The sequence below is a fragment of the Amblyraja radiata genome, unplaced genomic scaffold (assembly GCF_010909765.2).
Source record: "Amblyraja radiata isolate CabotCenter1 unplaced genomic scaffold, sAmbRad1.1.pri S62, whole genome shotgun sequence".
In the NCBI taxonomy this organism is placed as follows: domain Eukaryota; kingdom Metazoa; phylum Chordata; class Chondrichthyes; order Rajiformes; family Rajidae; genus Amblyraja; species Amblyraja radiata.
The window spans coordinates 1,623,952-1,639,120 of record NW_022630157.1 but is presented as its reverse complement, the minus strand read 5'-3'; the positions used below and the strand labels follow the sequence as shown (position 1 = coordinate 1,639,120).

Sequence of the window (15,169 nt, the reverse complement as noted above, 5' to 3'; positions counted from 1 at the left end):
GATTTACAATTTTTCCAAGGGAATGAACCTACGAACCTGTATGCCTTTGGTGTGTGAAATGAAACCCGTGCTCCCTGGGAAAACCCACGCCGATCACGGAAAGAGCGCAAAAACACCGTATAGACAGCAGCCGTAGTTAGGATCGAACCAGGGTCTGTGGCATGGTAAGGTAGTAGCTAACCACTGCGCCTTCGTGCCACCTTTATCGGAAAACTGAAATGGGCTGACTTTTGTATTGTATTGTATTCAAATTTATTGTCATTGTCTCAGTTAGAGACAACGAAATGAATTTCCCTTACAGGCAGTATCATAAAAATAAAAATAAATAAATAATAATAAATAATAAAACATATTAAAAATAAAATAGAATTTAAAAAAAAAGCACAAACACTGAATGTCCACGACACAACATAACACAGTGGCACCAAGGTGAGGAAGGCACCATAGTCCAGCCAGCCTCCCCTCCGTTCTTCCCAGATGTTCAGTCGTGGTCGAGGCCTTCCTAGCACCCGCAGTCGCCGCCCCGGGTGGCCCGATATTCAGGCCCTCACGCCGGGCTGGTGGAACGCCGACGCCGAACCCCGACGGTGAACATCCTCCTCAGCTGCCCGGACCTCCCGATCAGCCGCCTCCCGCAGCCGGAGTCCGCAGCTCCCGAGTCCGCAGGCCGAGCCGGGCAGAGTCGCAGGACCCCGCGCTGTCCATCAGCGCCGCCCGCGTTGGGAGCCCGCAAACCGCAGCTCCATGATGTCGGTGCAGCAGGTCCAGCACTCCGGGCTCCAGAAGGCGATCCCCGGTAAGGCATCGCCAGCCCCGCGATGTATCAGCGCTGTCCCGCCGCTGCTGATTCTCTGGTCGATCCCGGCAGGAATGGTCGTGCCAATCCAGTAGGTAGGCCGCTGGGGGGGGGGAGGGCGAGGACGCGACTCGAATAATATTCGCGTCTTCACCAGGAAGCGGCTGAAGGACGGTATCCCCCGCACCGTGCCCTCTTCCCCCACATAAAAACACCAAAAAAACACACAAAAAAACACTTTTACATAACTAAATAAACAAAAAAAACAAAAAGATACCGGGCTGTAGGTGGAGGCTGCTGGCACCAGCGCCACCGGAAGTACAACACAGTGACGAGCAATGGGATGACATTTCCCCTGAAGATTTAGTGGGCATTTTAGTCCGTCTAGTCTATGCCGTCGCAAAGCGCAATACCGATTACTCACGAATTTTCCTCATGATATTCTCCTCGCATTTCCATCACCTCTTCCTGATCCTCCCAGTCTCCTGCATTCTAGTGGGTAGTAACCAACCGACTGCTCAAATATTTGGCATTTTAGAGGAAACCACAGCGCGGAGATAAATCCGCGTGGTTACGTAGAGAATTGATGAACTCCACACAAACAGGTTCAGAGGTCGAGATTGACCCAGACATCCTCCCGCTGCCCAGCCGCAGTTCCCCTGATATGCATTTCCCAGTCCTAAATATCGCTGGCATTATAAATCATGTTCGACGGGAAATCATACCTGCTTAGTGATCACCCGTTTAGAGATTCTGCGAATTTTCTAATGTCACTTTGAATCCCTTCATGTAAATTATTGATGTATATTGTGCTCCTCAGCACCGAGCCTTGCGGTGCCCCACGAATCATTGCCTGCCATTCTTAAAGCGAAACGTTAATCCCTACTCTGTTTCCTGTCTGCCAAACAATTTTCTCTCCATGTCAGCACTCTACCCCCAATACCACGTGCCCTGATTTTGCCCACTAATCTCCTATGTGGGATTTTATCAAATGCTTTCTGAAAGCCCAGGTACAATACATCCGCTGGCTCTCTCTTTTACATTTTCCTAGTTACATCCAGAAAAAAACCCACAGAAATAATTTCTGGACCAGACCCTTCTTCAGACTAATAACATCATCAATGCCACTGCTGAATCTGCCTCCGTCACCACCACTATCAGTGCAATCCAGGTACACACCGCCCTCTGTGTAAAATAACCTGCTCGGCGCGTCTCCTTTAGACTTTGTCCTTCTCATTCTAAAACCTGTGTCCTCTAGTCTTTGTCTCCCACGGTGAATGTAAGGCGGTATTTAGAACAAGCTATTGGGACATGGAATTAAGTTTCGATCTAATTGCCCGCTCTGCCGCCTGTCGTTACTTCACCCCGGAGATGTTGAGGTACAGTCACAGGCATTAGAGCGAGAAGCAATGAATACATTCGGAGATCACGAAGTTGTAATGGGAGTTTTTATTTGTTACTCGCACTGGTTTCTAGACTAAGATATCATATTTGGCGGAGATGCAGTCTCGCAACTCCGGTTCGATCATGAACTCGGGTGCTTGGTTATTCCTTCTTCCTGTGCGTTTCCTTCCGGTTCTCCAGTTTCTTCCCACATTCCAACGACGTGCGGCTTGGTACGTTAATTGGCTTCTGTAAATTTGCGCTAATATGTAGGACAGAACGCGCGCACTCGGTGGGCCTGAGGGCGAGTTTCCACTCTGTACGAAGCATGATGCACGCTATGTTCGCTCGTTACATGTCGGATATTTTTTGGCTGCCAATACTAAATCAAGTGGTGAGCAAATTAATGGAAAGGATACTTAGAGATAATATATAGGTCTAGGAATAGCTGTGTATAGTTCCCTGAAGGTGGAATCTCATGTAGATAGGGTGGTAAAGAAAACTTTTGGTGTGCTAGCATTTATAAATCAGAGCATTGAGTATAGAAGTTGGGATGTAATGTTAAAATTGTACAAGGCATTGGTGAGGCCAATTCTGGACTATGGTGTACAATTCTGGTCGTCAAATTATAGGAAATATGTCAACAAAACAGAGAGAGTACAGAGGACATTTACAAGAATGTTGCCTGGGTTTCAGCACCTAAGTTACAGAGAAAGGTTGAACAAGATAGGTCTTTATTCTTTGGAGCGCAGAAGGTTAAGGGGGGACTTGATAGAGGTCTTTAAAATGACGAGAAGGATAGACAGAGTTGACGTGGATAAGCTTTTTCCATTGAGAGTAGGGAAGATACAAACAAGAGGACATGATGTGAGAATTAAGGGACAAAGGTTTAGGGGCAACATGAGGGGGGCCTTCTTTACTCAGAGCATGGTAGCTGTGTGGAATGAGCTTCCAGTGGAAGTGGTGAAGGCAGGTTCGTTTTTTATCATTTAAAAATAAATTGGATAGGTATATGGACGGGAAAGGAATGGAGCGTTATGGTCTGAGTGCAGGTACATGGGACTAGGTGATAGTAATTGTTCGGCACGGACTAGAAGGGCCGAGATGGCTTGTTTCCGTGCTGTAATTGTTATATGGTTATATGGTTAAACAGACAATGAAAACACACTTCCACTTAACCACATCGCCTACACAACGAAAAGATTAACAGACGATAATAAGCATCTTACCAGGAACGCCGATGATGGCAAGGATCGGATAGTAAACGTTCTCTAGCTGAATTATTACCGGTGGTTTCATGCCAGCAGAGAGACCGCCTTTCCAGTTAGTGTTTTACCCTGGAGAAATGTAGTCACTCGTTAGCAATGTAAAATGATTGGGATTAGTGGCAGCCATTTATACATGCACAATTGGCCATATGACGATTACATCTAATTAAGTTAGTGCGCAATATTTTCCGCCGAATTAAACCGAGGAATAACATGTTAATTAGCAACACACATTTCTTAATATGTCACAATTCTCCACTTGTCATGAAAAAATATTCCTGGATTTGCTGATCTATTTTTGCAGACACATGCGAGGACTGTGCAGGAACCACACGACATGTATATTGTATTTTTTTAAACTTTTCACCTTTAATTCAATTTTTAATTTTAAGTGTTCGTGTTCCTTGTTGGGTGTTATGACTGTTGGCAGATCAATTTGCCTCTGGGGATGAATAATGTTCTTACGTATTTTATCGCAATAGATTCGCAAAATCAGGGATATTAGCAACCTTTCTCTCGTGCATCGAGATTGCCTCTTTCTTCTAAAAATTATAAGATGATACGATCATAAGTGATAGAAGCAGAATTTGGCCATTCGGCCCATAACGTCTACTCCGCCATTCAATCATGGCTAATCTATTTCTCACTCATAACCTCATTCTCCTGCCTTCGTCCCATAACATCTGAAACCCGCAGCCATGATCAGAATGAATGGCGGTGCTGGCTTGAAGGGCCGAATGACCTCCTCCTGCACCTATTTTCTATGTTTCTATATTTCTATGTTTAACCAATAATCTATCTATCCCTGCCTTAAATATATGGCCTCCACAACCTTCTGTGGCACAGGTTCATCACCCTCTAAATCAATTCCTTCTCATCTCCTTACTAATAAAACATCCGTTGATTCGGACTCTCGTCTTCGACCCTCCCACTAATGGAAACTACCTCTGCACATCCACTCTATCCAAGCCTTTCACATTTCTCTATATCTCAATAAGGTCCCCCCTCATTCCACTAAACTCCAGCGAACGCTGGCCCAGTGCCGATAAACGTTCATCATAGGTAAACCTACTCATTCCTGTGATCATTCTTCCTCCTATATGGTGCCCCAAATTGCTCACAATATTATAGATGTGGCCTTTCTAGCGCCTGAAATAGCCTCGGCATTACTTCCCTGTTTTTGTATACAAGCCCTTGTGAAATATATCCTTGTCACTGTACGTTTCCCTTCGCGCTCCTTATTGTACTGGAGTTTGGTTTGATTGTGTTTATGCATAGTATTAGCAGATTTTGATCCGATGACATGCAAAGGAACACTTTTCGAGTAAGCCTAAAATGAAGCCGATCTTCGATATTCTTTAATTAAAATTGAGTTCCATTCTTGTTTCCCGCACTCTGGCTAAAGTGGATCGCCCGCACTGAAATGGAGTCAGAGTCACCTTCTCTCTGCTGGCAAATCAAATGCCCATCTACACTGATCCCATTCACCAACACTTGGCGAGCAACCTTCTATACACTGAGGTCTAAAGTGATTGTCCACATAGTTCTTAAATATTGTGAGAGTTTCTGCCTCCAATATGTTCCAGATTACAATCAGCCTCTGTGGGATTAATAGTTCTTCAGATCCCCCTTAAAGCAACTAACTTTTCCTAAACCCACATCATCTAGTTTTAGATACAACTGGCATGTTTGAATATCTATCGAAGATAGTACAGGGACGGGCACGTGTGCCAACAATGTCTGTGTCGAACATGATGCCACGTTAAAGTACTCTCCTCATACTCTATGTGATTCATTTCCTTCCCTATCCATCCATATTCCTTCATATCCTTCCATATCCCACCATGTCCCTCCGTCTATCAACACCTTCTTAAACACCACTATCTCTCCACACCACCACCTCTGTCAACGAGTTCCAGGCACTCTCCGCTCTCTGTGCAAACAAAATGTTGCCCTGGACATTTCCTTTGAAATATCCCCTTCTGACCTTAAAGCTGTGCCCTTTAATCTTTGACATTTCCACTCGGCGGGGAAACAAAATCCAACTGTCGAACCTCTCTATTTCTCTATTACTCTTCTGTGCTTCTATATGTTTGGTCTCCTAATCTGAGGAAAGACATTCTTGCCATAGAGGGAGTACAGAGAAGGTTCACCAGACTGATTCCTGGGATGTCAGGACTTTCATATGACGAAAGACTGGATAGACTCGGCTTGTACTCGCTAGAATCTTAAAGATTGAGGGGGGATCTTATAGAAATTTACAAAATTCTTAAGGGGTTGGATAGGCTAGATGCAGGAACATTATTCCCTATGTTGGGGAAGTCCAGAACAAGGGGTCACAGTTTAAGGATAAAGGGTAAATCTTTTAGGACTGAGATGAGAAAAACATTTTCTACACAGAGAGTGGTGAATCTGTGGAATTATCTGCCACAGAAGGTAGTTGAGGCCAGTCCATTGGCTATATTTAAGAGGGAGTTAGATGTGGCCCTTGTGGCTAAAGGTATCAGGGGGTATGGAGAGAAGGCAGGTACAGGATACTGAGTTGGTTGACCAGCCATGATCATATTGAATGGCGGTGCAGGCTCGAAGGGCCGAATGGCCTACTCCTGCACCAATTTTCTATGTTTCTATGTTTCTATCTTTGATGCTTCAGATAAATCAGGCCAGGTTTGTCAAACCTCTCGTACACCCGAATTCAGGTATACTCCTTTGAACCACTTCTGTACCATCTCACGAGCCTTCATATCCAGCCTGTAATGGAGCGACCAGAACTACATGCAATCGTTCAAATGCGGCCTGACCACAGTTCTATGAAGCTACAACTTGATTCTTATTTTCAATGTCGCCACCGATGAATGCATGCACACTTTGCACCTTTTTATCACGGTATCTGCTTGTGTTGACACTTACATGGAGCTATGGACTTGTTCAGCAAGAACCCTCTGTAGATCGTTTCTAGTTATTTCCACATCCACGCCTCTCATAATTGTTTACATCTCTATCGGCACAGCGATGGAGTTGCTGCATCACAGCGCCAGAGCCCTGGGTTCAATCCTGATAACGGGTGCTGTCTGTACGGAGTTTGTACCTTCTCCCCGTGATGGCGTGGGGTTTCTGCGGCTGCTTTTTTCTCTCCCACACTCCAAAGGCGCACAGGTTTGTAGATTATTTGGTAGATTAATTGGTTTCGGTAAAAAATGTAAATTGTCCCTAGTATCTGTCGGTTAGTGCTAGTGTACGGGGTGATCGCTGGACGGCGCGGACTCGATGGGCCGAAGGGCCTGTTTCTGCGCTGTATCTCGAAAGTAAACTATCTATCCCTGCAGCCTTCTGCCTTGCCTGGTAATACAATCATTCCTCTTCATCAGATCCCCCGCAGCTGAACAGCTGTGGTCAGCTCTAAATGGGGCATCTTGGTGAGCGCCGACGAGTTGGACCAAAGGCATTGTATCCAGGCTGAATGTCTCTAAGACTCTCGTTGATCAATGCTCTCCTTGCCCGGCCTGTCAGTTTAGGTGGATGGCCATGTCTTGTTAGGTTTGCAGTTGTGCCTACTCTTTCCATTTTCGGATGATGGATTGAACAGCGCTCCGTGAGATGTTCAAAGCTGGGATATTTTTTTTATAACCTAACCCTGCTTTAAACATCTCCACAACTTTATCCTTGACCTGTCTGGTGTGTTCCTTGGGCTTCATGATGCTGTTTGTTCACTAATGTTCTCTAACAAACCTCTGAGGCCTTCACAGAACAGCTGGATTTATACTGAGATTAGATTACAAACAAGTGGACTCTATTTACTAATTAGGTGACTTCTGAAGGCAATTGGTTGCACTGGATTTTATTTAGGGGTATCAGAGTAAAGGGGGCTGAATACTTTTGCACGCCACACTTTTCAGTTTCTTATTTGTAAAACAATTTGAAAACCATGTATCATTTTCCTTTCACTTCACAATTTTGCACCACTTTGTGTTGGTCTATCACATAAAATCCCAATAAAATACATTTACGTTTGTGGTTGTAACGTGACAAAATGTGGAAAAGTTCAAGGGGTATGAATACATTTGCAAGCCACTGTATACCATGCCAATTAACCTACAAACCTGTACGTCGTTGGAATGTGGCAGGAAACCGAAGATCTCGTAGAAGACCCATGCGGTCATGGGGAAGACGTACAAACTGCACACAAACAGCGCCCTAGTCGGGAACGATCCCGGGTCCCAAGCAATGTAAGTGCTCCAAGATAGCAACTCTACAATTGCGCCACTTGACATTATTCTCCAAGGGTTGGCCAGTGTTTCCATAGAAGAGATGATTGCGGGGGGCTCTTCAATAATTCAATGGTTCTGTGTATGGGGGTTGTCTTGTATAATTAACAAAGGGCAGGTCTAATCTTTTGACATTCTGTCTGACAGACATGAACATCTGGACTAACTCACCAAATCCGGCAGCTTCTCTGGAGAAAATGAATAGCCGACGTTGCAGGTCGAGACCCTTCTTCAGACTAGAAGTCAGGCGATAGGGAAACGATAGATATGAAACGGAGCAGAGTAAAAATGAACAACAGGTATTGGAAAGGACAAATCAAAGCCAGCAACGGTGATCATGGATCGGTGGCGCCCACGTTGGTTCGTTGTTGGCTGTGGAGAAGGCGATAACGAATGGGTACAAACAATGAAAGTCAATATTACACCTGTGAAACTAATATGTCGACAGGGGTGTGATGGGGTAGAGAGAGAGGGGATGCAAGGGATACTTGAAGTTAGAGAACTGAATATTCATGTCGCTTAATTATAAGTTGCCCGAGTGAAATATGAGGTGCTGTTCCTCCTATTTGCATTTGCCCCCACTCTGACAGTGGAGGAGACCCAGGATAGAATGGTCAGTATGGGAATGGGAGAGAGATTAATGTATTTAGCAACCGCGTGATCAAGTAGACCAAGGCGGACCGAGTAAAGATGTGTGGCGTGTCTGAACAGGAATGGGAGAGGTGACAACATACCTCAAAATAAAGCTGGTCCATGACAAGTCACCATGAAACACGACAAAGGACTTTGTTCGGGTGGTTAATTAATATTGGGATTGTAACTTTATTATCCTCATCATCCAGTCAAACACCATCAACACCCATCAAAATGTTGCGAAGCTCGACCAGATTCCGCCTCAGCATCTACATGTATCTAATCCTATTGAAGCCTCTCCTGATCCATTTGTTCCATCACATAAACAGTTGAATCATCTGTACATTCTTTAATTTACAAACATGTACTTTCTACGGTTTTATCACCAGAACTGTACACTCAGCCACTGTGACCGAAGCAATGTTTTTGAATGTGTGGAAAGGAACGGCATATGCTTATTTACACCGAAGATAGACATACAATGCTGGGAAACTCAGCGGAACAAGCAGCGTCTCTGGTTAGAATGAAATGTGACATTTCGAGTCGAGACCCTTCTTCAAACTCAGTGTTTTATGATGTTGATACCATCACTGGTCTCATGTTCTATGCCGCAGCTGGTGTTGGCAAGTGTCTCACAGACTCATTCAGCGTGGAAACAAGACCTCCGGCTCAACTTGCCCTCACCGAGCACCATGTCCCATCTCCATTAGTCCCAACTGCCTGCGGTTGTCCAATATCCCACTAAATCTGTCATATCCATGCGCCCGTCTAAATGGTTCTTCAACATTGTGATACTACTTGCCTTAACCACCTCCTCAGGAAGCTCTTACCAAGCATCCACCCTCCTCAAAATGTTACCTCTCGGGTTCCTATTAAGTAACCCCCCCCCCCCCCTCCATCTTAAACCATTGTCCTCCGGTTCTTGGTTCCCCCACTCTGGGGAAGAGTCTGTGCGTTTACCTAATTTAATCCTCGCTTGATTCTGTCCACCTCTATAAGCTCATCCTCCTGCGCTCCTGGGCTGATATACCATCTTCACCACCTTGTGGTTGCTACTTTCACGTTCCATGGATTTATATACCAATGCCTCCCCGCATTACCTCACATGACCCCATATCACATGAGTCCGTGCCCACCACGACTTGGAGCTCTTCTACCGTCGCCTTCGCCTCACAGCGTTCTTCCATGGGAAGGAATCCTCGCCCACCCCATTGATGATCCCTTTTCCACTTAGAACGCCCCCCCCCCCCCCCCCCCCCATGGCCTTCCGGCTTTAGACCATTTTATTCAAAACTGCCGGCGGGACATCAACCGCCTCAACTTCTCCTGTCTCACTCCAATCTCCCCCCGCCCCCCGAACGTATTGCCAACGAATCACTCCACAACAACCCAGACTGGGTTTGTAACGGGTATAGCTTGGACCCAATAGCAGCACAGAACCAGGCACGTATAATTGGTAATTAACTTTATTACGATACTGTAACACAGAGTAGTAACACAGGAATGGGTACACCGTGCTCACACAGAGGCTCAGGATTGAGCGAGGGTTCCGAAGAGGGGCAGGCAGGAGACGTAGTCGGGGTAGCGGAAGGTCCGGTAACCAGGAGATCCAACGCACGATGCAAACAAACCAGCGAGGGGCAGACGAAAGGAGAGTCGAAGCCAGGCAGGAAGTCGAGGAGCCGTTGCAGGGATACACCAAACAGCCCAGGAGAGAGGCAGACAGAAACCAGGAGGTACGGGACGAAGGCCGTGGTCGGGGACAGAAGGCGGAGGTGATAGGACGGAATGGTCAGGGGCAGGTAGGTTCGAATCCGTGTAGGCAGTCGGGAAATCGCTGGAGAGTCTTGCATGAATGCTGAGAACAATCTGGCACTTTGTGAACGGCGAGGAGAGTCTATATACCGGGTTAATAGGTGATCAGAGGCAACTGAGTGCAACAGGTGAGGAGAGTTGGGCTGATGAGAGGGGAGTGGCAGGCAGGCAGGCAGGTGAGGAGAAGGAGGAACAGGTGGAAAAGTACTGGGAGGTGAAGTGGATGAGAATGAGGAGAGGGCAGACTGTGACAGGGTTATCAAACCCGCCGACAAGGGAGGTGCCGTGGTCGTCTGCCGCGTCGATCTCTACAAAGCTGAGGCCACGCACCAACTCTCGGACACTTCCTCCTACTTACCCCTGGAGCATGACCCCACAGACGAGCACCAGGCCACCATCACTAGCACCATCACCGACTTCATCCACTCCGGCTCCCAGACCATATCTTAAATGGAGTATATTTGGCTGCATGGACCAGTTAGCAGAATGGTCTGTTTTCCTGCTGTATGACTTTGTAACCTTATCACCGGTTAATTTTGGGCAACACTAAAGTGGGAAACTGAGATTGGCGTAGATGGGCAAAAAGATGGAGGTAGGTTTTGGAGGGAAGGGCTCTCATCTGTACAACGTTGTACACAGCGAATTTACAGAAACATGTATGGGCAGCAATGCTGAACACAAGACTCAACTATCAGCTCCTTATGCATTAACACATGGACACTGAAGAACGTTTTGTCCAAGACAGTGGAGATGGGATCAGGAATTACCGCAAGACCTTGCCAAGCTGGTGAAAACGGAGGAGGATGAGAGATTCAAGATTCAAGAGAGTTTATTGTCATGTGTCCCAGATAGGACAATGAAAATCTTGCTTTGCTTCAACACAACAGAATATAGTAGGCATGACTACAGAACAGATCAGCGTGACCATATACTATTGTATATATATTTATATTTTCAGTGAGTACAGCAGGGGGATGAGCACACAACCTTGAGGTGCCCCCGTGCTGTTTGTTATCGAGACTGACACATTTCCACTAATACGGACAGACTGTGGTCTGTGAATGAGGAAGTCGAGGATCTAATTGCAGAGGGATGCGAAGAGACAGAATGTTATAAAAAGGAATGAGAAAACAGGATGTAATAAAATAACACGGATATACGTCACTTTGAAATTAATTGTGGTTTTATTGAGACATTAAAAATGCCTTATTGAATTGGACAAAAACGCGAATGGAATCCTAATCAGGTTTTTTAATTCTTCCCTGAATTTTGTCTGTGACACGGCGTAAATAAACGTGTTGGTGCAAGCACTCAGACATCTCAGCATGTACCCGGACAGTTCAGCAATCGTGAATGTGTTGTCGTAATCTGTTGCTAAAAACCGCACGTCTATAAAGCGTACACTGATGAAGCACACGAATATTACCATCCACAGTAGTATGAAGCTGCCGGAAACGGCCAGCAATAGAATGATGGACTTCCTTCTATTCTCCACCTCTTGATCTGCGCAGCTCTCGTCATTCTTGTTCGCTCGGAGACCGCTCCTCACTCTGTTAGCGCGTATGATGTGTCTGATTGTCAGCGCGTTGAGTAGCATGATCAATAGGAATGGTGTAAATGGGGTTAAAATAGTTTCGAACGACCAAAATGCTGCCCATAACGGTGAGGTGTATGCATCTGGGGTTGCACCACATGACCAAGCCACGTTGTCAATTATTGCTTGTGGTGCATAGACAAAATATATTGGGATATTTTCAATAACACTCAGGACACACACCACTGCTATCACCAAAGTCGCGGTTTTCTCAGTGCAATATCTTCCTCGTAACTTTGGACAACAAATGGCAACAAATCGATCGAATGTGAAAGTCACCGTTAGCCAGACAGAACAATCAATGGACATAAAAAGCAGGGTCAAGTTGACGCTACAAACTGGAGTTAGGTTCAGGAATGAATAGGGGAAATAGCCATCTTTAATCTCGTAGAGAATTACCTCGAAGATCAGAACCATTAAATCACCCACGGCCATGGATACCAGGTAGCGGGTGATACATTTGGAGAGTCCACACTTTCCTCGGGAGAGAATGACGATTGCCAACAGGTTAGCTGTAGAAAATACGAAATTAAAACGACTTTATTAGACGGCATTGGTCTTAGAGGAAGTTTAGTTAAGTTTAGTTCAAATATACAGCATGCAAACAGGCCCTTCGGCGCACAGAGTCACGACAACCAACGATCACCTGCTCACATTGGTTTTATCTTGCAAACGAGGGACAAAAGACTGAAATAACTTAACATAAACCTGAAGATTGACACAAAGGGCTGGAGTAACTCAGCGGGTCAGCCAGCATCTCTGGAGGAAGGGGATGGGTGACGTTTTGGTTGAGAACTTTCTTCAGACTGAGAATCAGGGGGAATGGAAACGAGAGATATAGACGGTGATGTCGAGAGATATAGAACAAATGAAAGAAAGATATGCAAAATAAATATGATATGCAATAAAGTGTAAAAGTGAAAGTAAAAGGCCATTAGTTTGAACGAGTTCTCACCCCGCAAACAGCTAACAATGCGTTGTTTCTTTAATCGCGGTTACTTATTTAAATATTTCTAATTCTATTCTATACCTATCTACATCTTGATTGATTGAACGATACAGGATACGATACTGCGCTACCTTAGTCCAGAAATATGAAACAGGCCCTTCGGCCCACCGAACGCACGTAGACTATCGATCAGCCGTTCACACTAGTTCTATGTTATCCTACTTTCGCATCCATTCCCCAAGCACGAAGGCCAATTTTACAGAGAACAATCAACCTACAAACCCGCACGTCTTTGATATGTCGGAGGAAACGCGAGCACTCGGAGTAAACCTACTGTCACAGGGAGAACGTTCAAACTCCACACTGTCTCCTCCCGAGGTATGGTTCGAATCTGGGACCCTGGATCAGTGAGACGGCAGCTCTACCAGCTGCGCTACCTTAGTCCAGAATCGAGTGCCACCAACAGTCAACAACTTCAATTACAACATCGTGATTCCCAAATGTATGTATTGCTTCTCGATCTAACGTCGTGGCACTGGAGTTGACTCCCTCCATGTCCTTCTCCGTTGAAAGGATCTGCCCACAGGTCGTTTGTTGATTTGTGGTGTTTGTCCCATAGCGTCTCCATGGTGAAGTAAGGACAGGTGACAAAGTGGGCAATGAGAATATAACTCCGTTCCATGGTCCAATAGCTCGTTCTAAATTCCGCCTTACATTCGCCGTGGGAGAGAAAGACAAGAGGGCATCGGTTTAGAATGAGAGGGACAATGTTTAAAGGAGATGTCTGAGCAAGTTGTTTTACACAATAAATACACAGTACAAACACGGTACACGGTAAACGGGACCTGGATTTCGCCGACAGGGGTGGCGGAGGCTGATACGTTAGCAGCATTTAGGAGGCTTTTGGTCTGCAGACAGGTAGGGACTGATGAGGAGTCTCAAACCCGAAATATTAAGATTAAGAATTATCTGCCCCAGCATTTTGTGTCTATTTTAGATTGGCACATGGATATGCAGAGAATGGAGGGAAATTGATCACGTGTAGGCAATAAGATTAGTTTAGCTTGGCATCATGTTCGGCAAGGACATTGTGGGCCGAATAGTTGTTCCTGTGCCGGACTGCTTCATATTCTACGCAAGCGACGCCCATACCGAGGAGTCGAACTGTTCTGTAAATTAGAAGTACGCAATTAGTGCATTTAGTGCACAAATTCTGGGTTTGACAAAATCTCGAAACAGTGGCGCTGCGGTTCAGTTGTTGCCTTATAGCGCCAGAGATCCGTGTCCGAACCTGACTACGGTTGCTCCCTGTACGGAGTTTGTACATTCTCTCCGTGACTGCGTGCGTTTTGTCTGTGAGCTCCGGTTCCCTTCCACACACCAAAGACGTGCGGGTTTGTAGATTAATTGGCTCGGTAAATTGTAAATTACCCCTAGTATGTGTAGGGCAGTGTTAGTGCAGGGGAATCGCTGATCAGCACCGATTCGGCGGGCTGAAGGGTCTGTTTCCGTGCTGTTTCTCTAAACGAATATAAACTAATTAAGAATAATTAGATTGAAGAAGTGTCCTGACCCGACACATCGTCGCTCCCTTTTCCTCCACATATAGTACTCTGCCTGACCCATTGGGATCCTCCAGCACTTTGTATTTCGCTCAAGGTCCTAGTATCTGCAGTCTCTGGTGTCTCCTAGAGCAATTCGAGTCCCGGGTTAGTTCAGGAACGAACTGTAGATGTCGGTTTATACCGGAGATAGATACAGAATGTTGGAGCAACTCAACGAGACAGGCAGCCTCCTTGGATAGAGGCTGAATCTTCCTCAGTCTGATGAAGGGTCTTGACCCGAGGTGTCACCGATTGCTTCTATCCATGGGTGCTGCCTGCCCCGCTGAGTTGCTCCAGTACTCTGTGTCTGTCCAGGGTTTGTTCACATAGCCCTTGTACTAAGTGAACGTGTGGAACTCTTGTCGAGACAGGGTATCTACGGACAGAGCCAATTCAGCGGGCGAGCGACAACCTCCGTGAATTAGCCGAAAGGTGCCGGATGTTTTTTGAGGAGTGCGGCGTGAGAACTTTTGCAGAAAGAATACGGAATGACATTATCCTCCCGCAGACTTTCCACCGCAGCTTTCATTAACCTCATGAATGTCGCCAATCCATTGTCATTGAAACTTTGCATAGACGTATGAGTAGAGACCTCCCCTTCAGCCTAATTCCCGTGCTCTAAATTACTGAGGCTTAGTTTAGTGTAGTTTAGAGGTACAGCACGGAAGCAGGCCCTTCGGCCCACCGTATCCGCGACGACCAGCGACCCCCTCACATTGGCAATAACAAATGTTAACATACGGACCTGTATTAACATAGAAACCTGTACATGAATCGTTGCCTATGTCCCTCGCTCCATAGATGCTGCCTCACCCGCTGAGTTTCTCCAGCATTTTTGAATACCTTCGATTTTCCAGCATCT

General features: G+C 45.9%; 1 long non-coding RNA gene across 1 annotated transcript in view; it reads left to right on the top strand.

Moving 5' to 3' along the window:
* Positions 1-1,709: 1,709 nt before the first annotated feature.
* LOC116969488 overlaps positions 1,710-15,169 on the top strand; it is a 19,374-nt gene continuing 5,914 nt past the window's right edge. The window contains exons 1-2 of the long non-coding RNA XR_004410782.1: positions 1,710-1,846; positions 2,857-2,859. This is a non-coding gene — a long non-coding RNA (uncharacterized LOC116969488). The remainder of the gene's footprint in view (positions 1,847-2,856; positions 2,860-15,169) is intronic.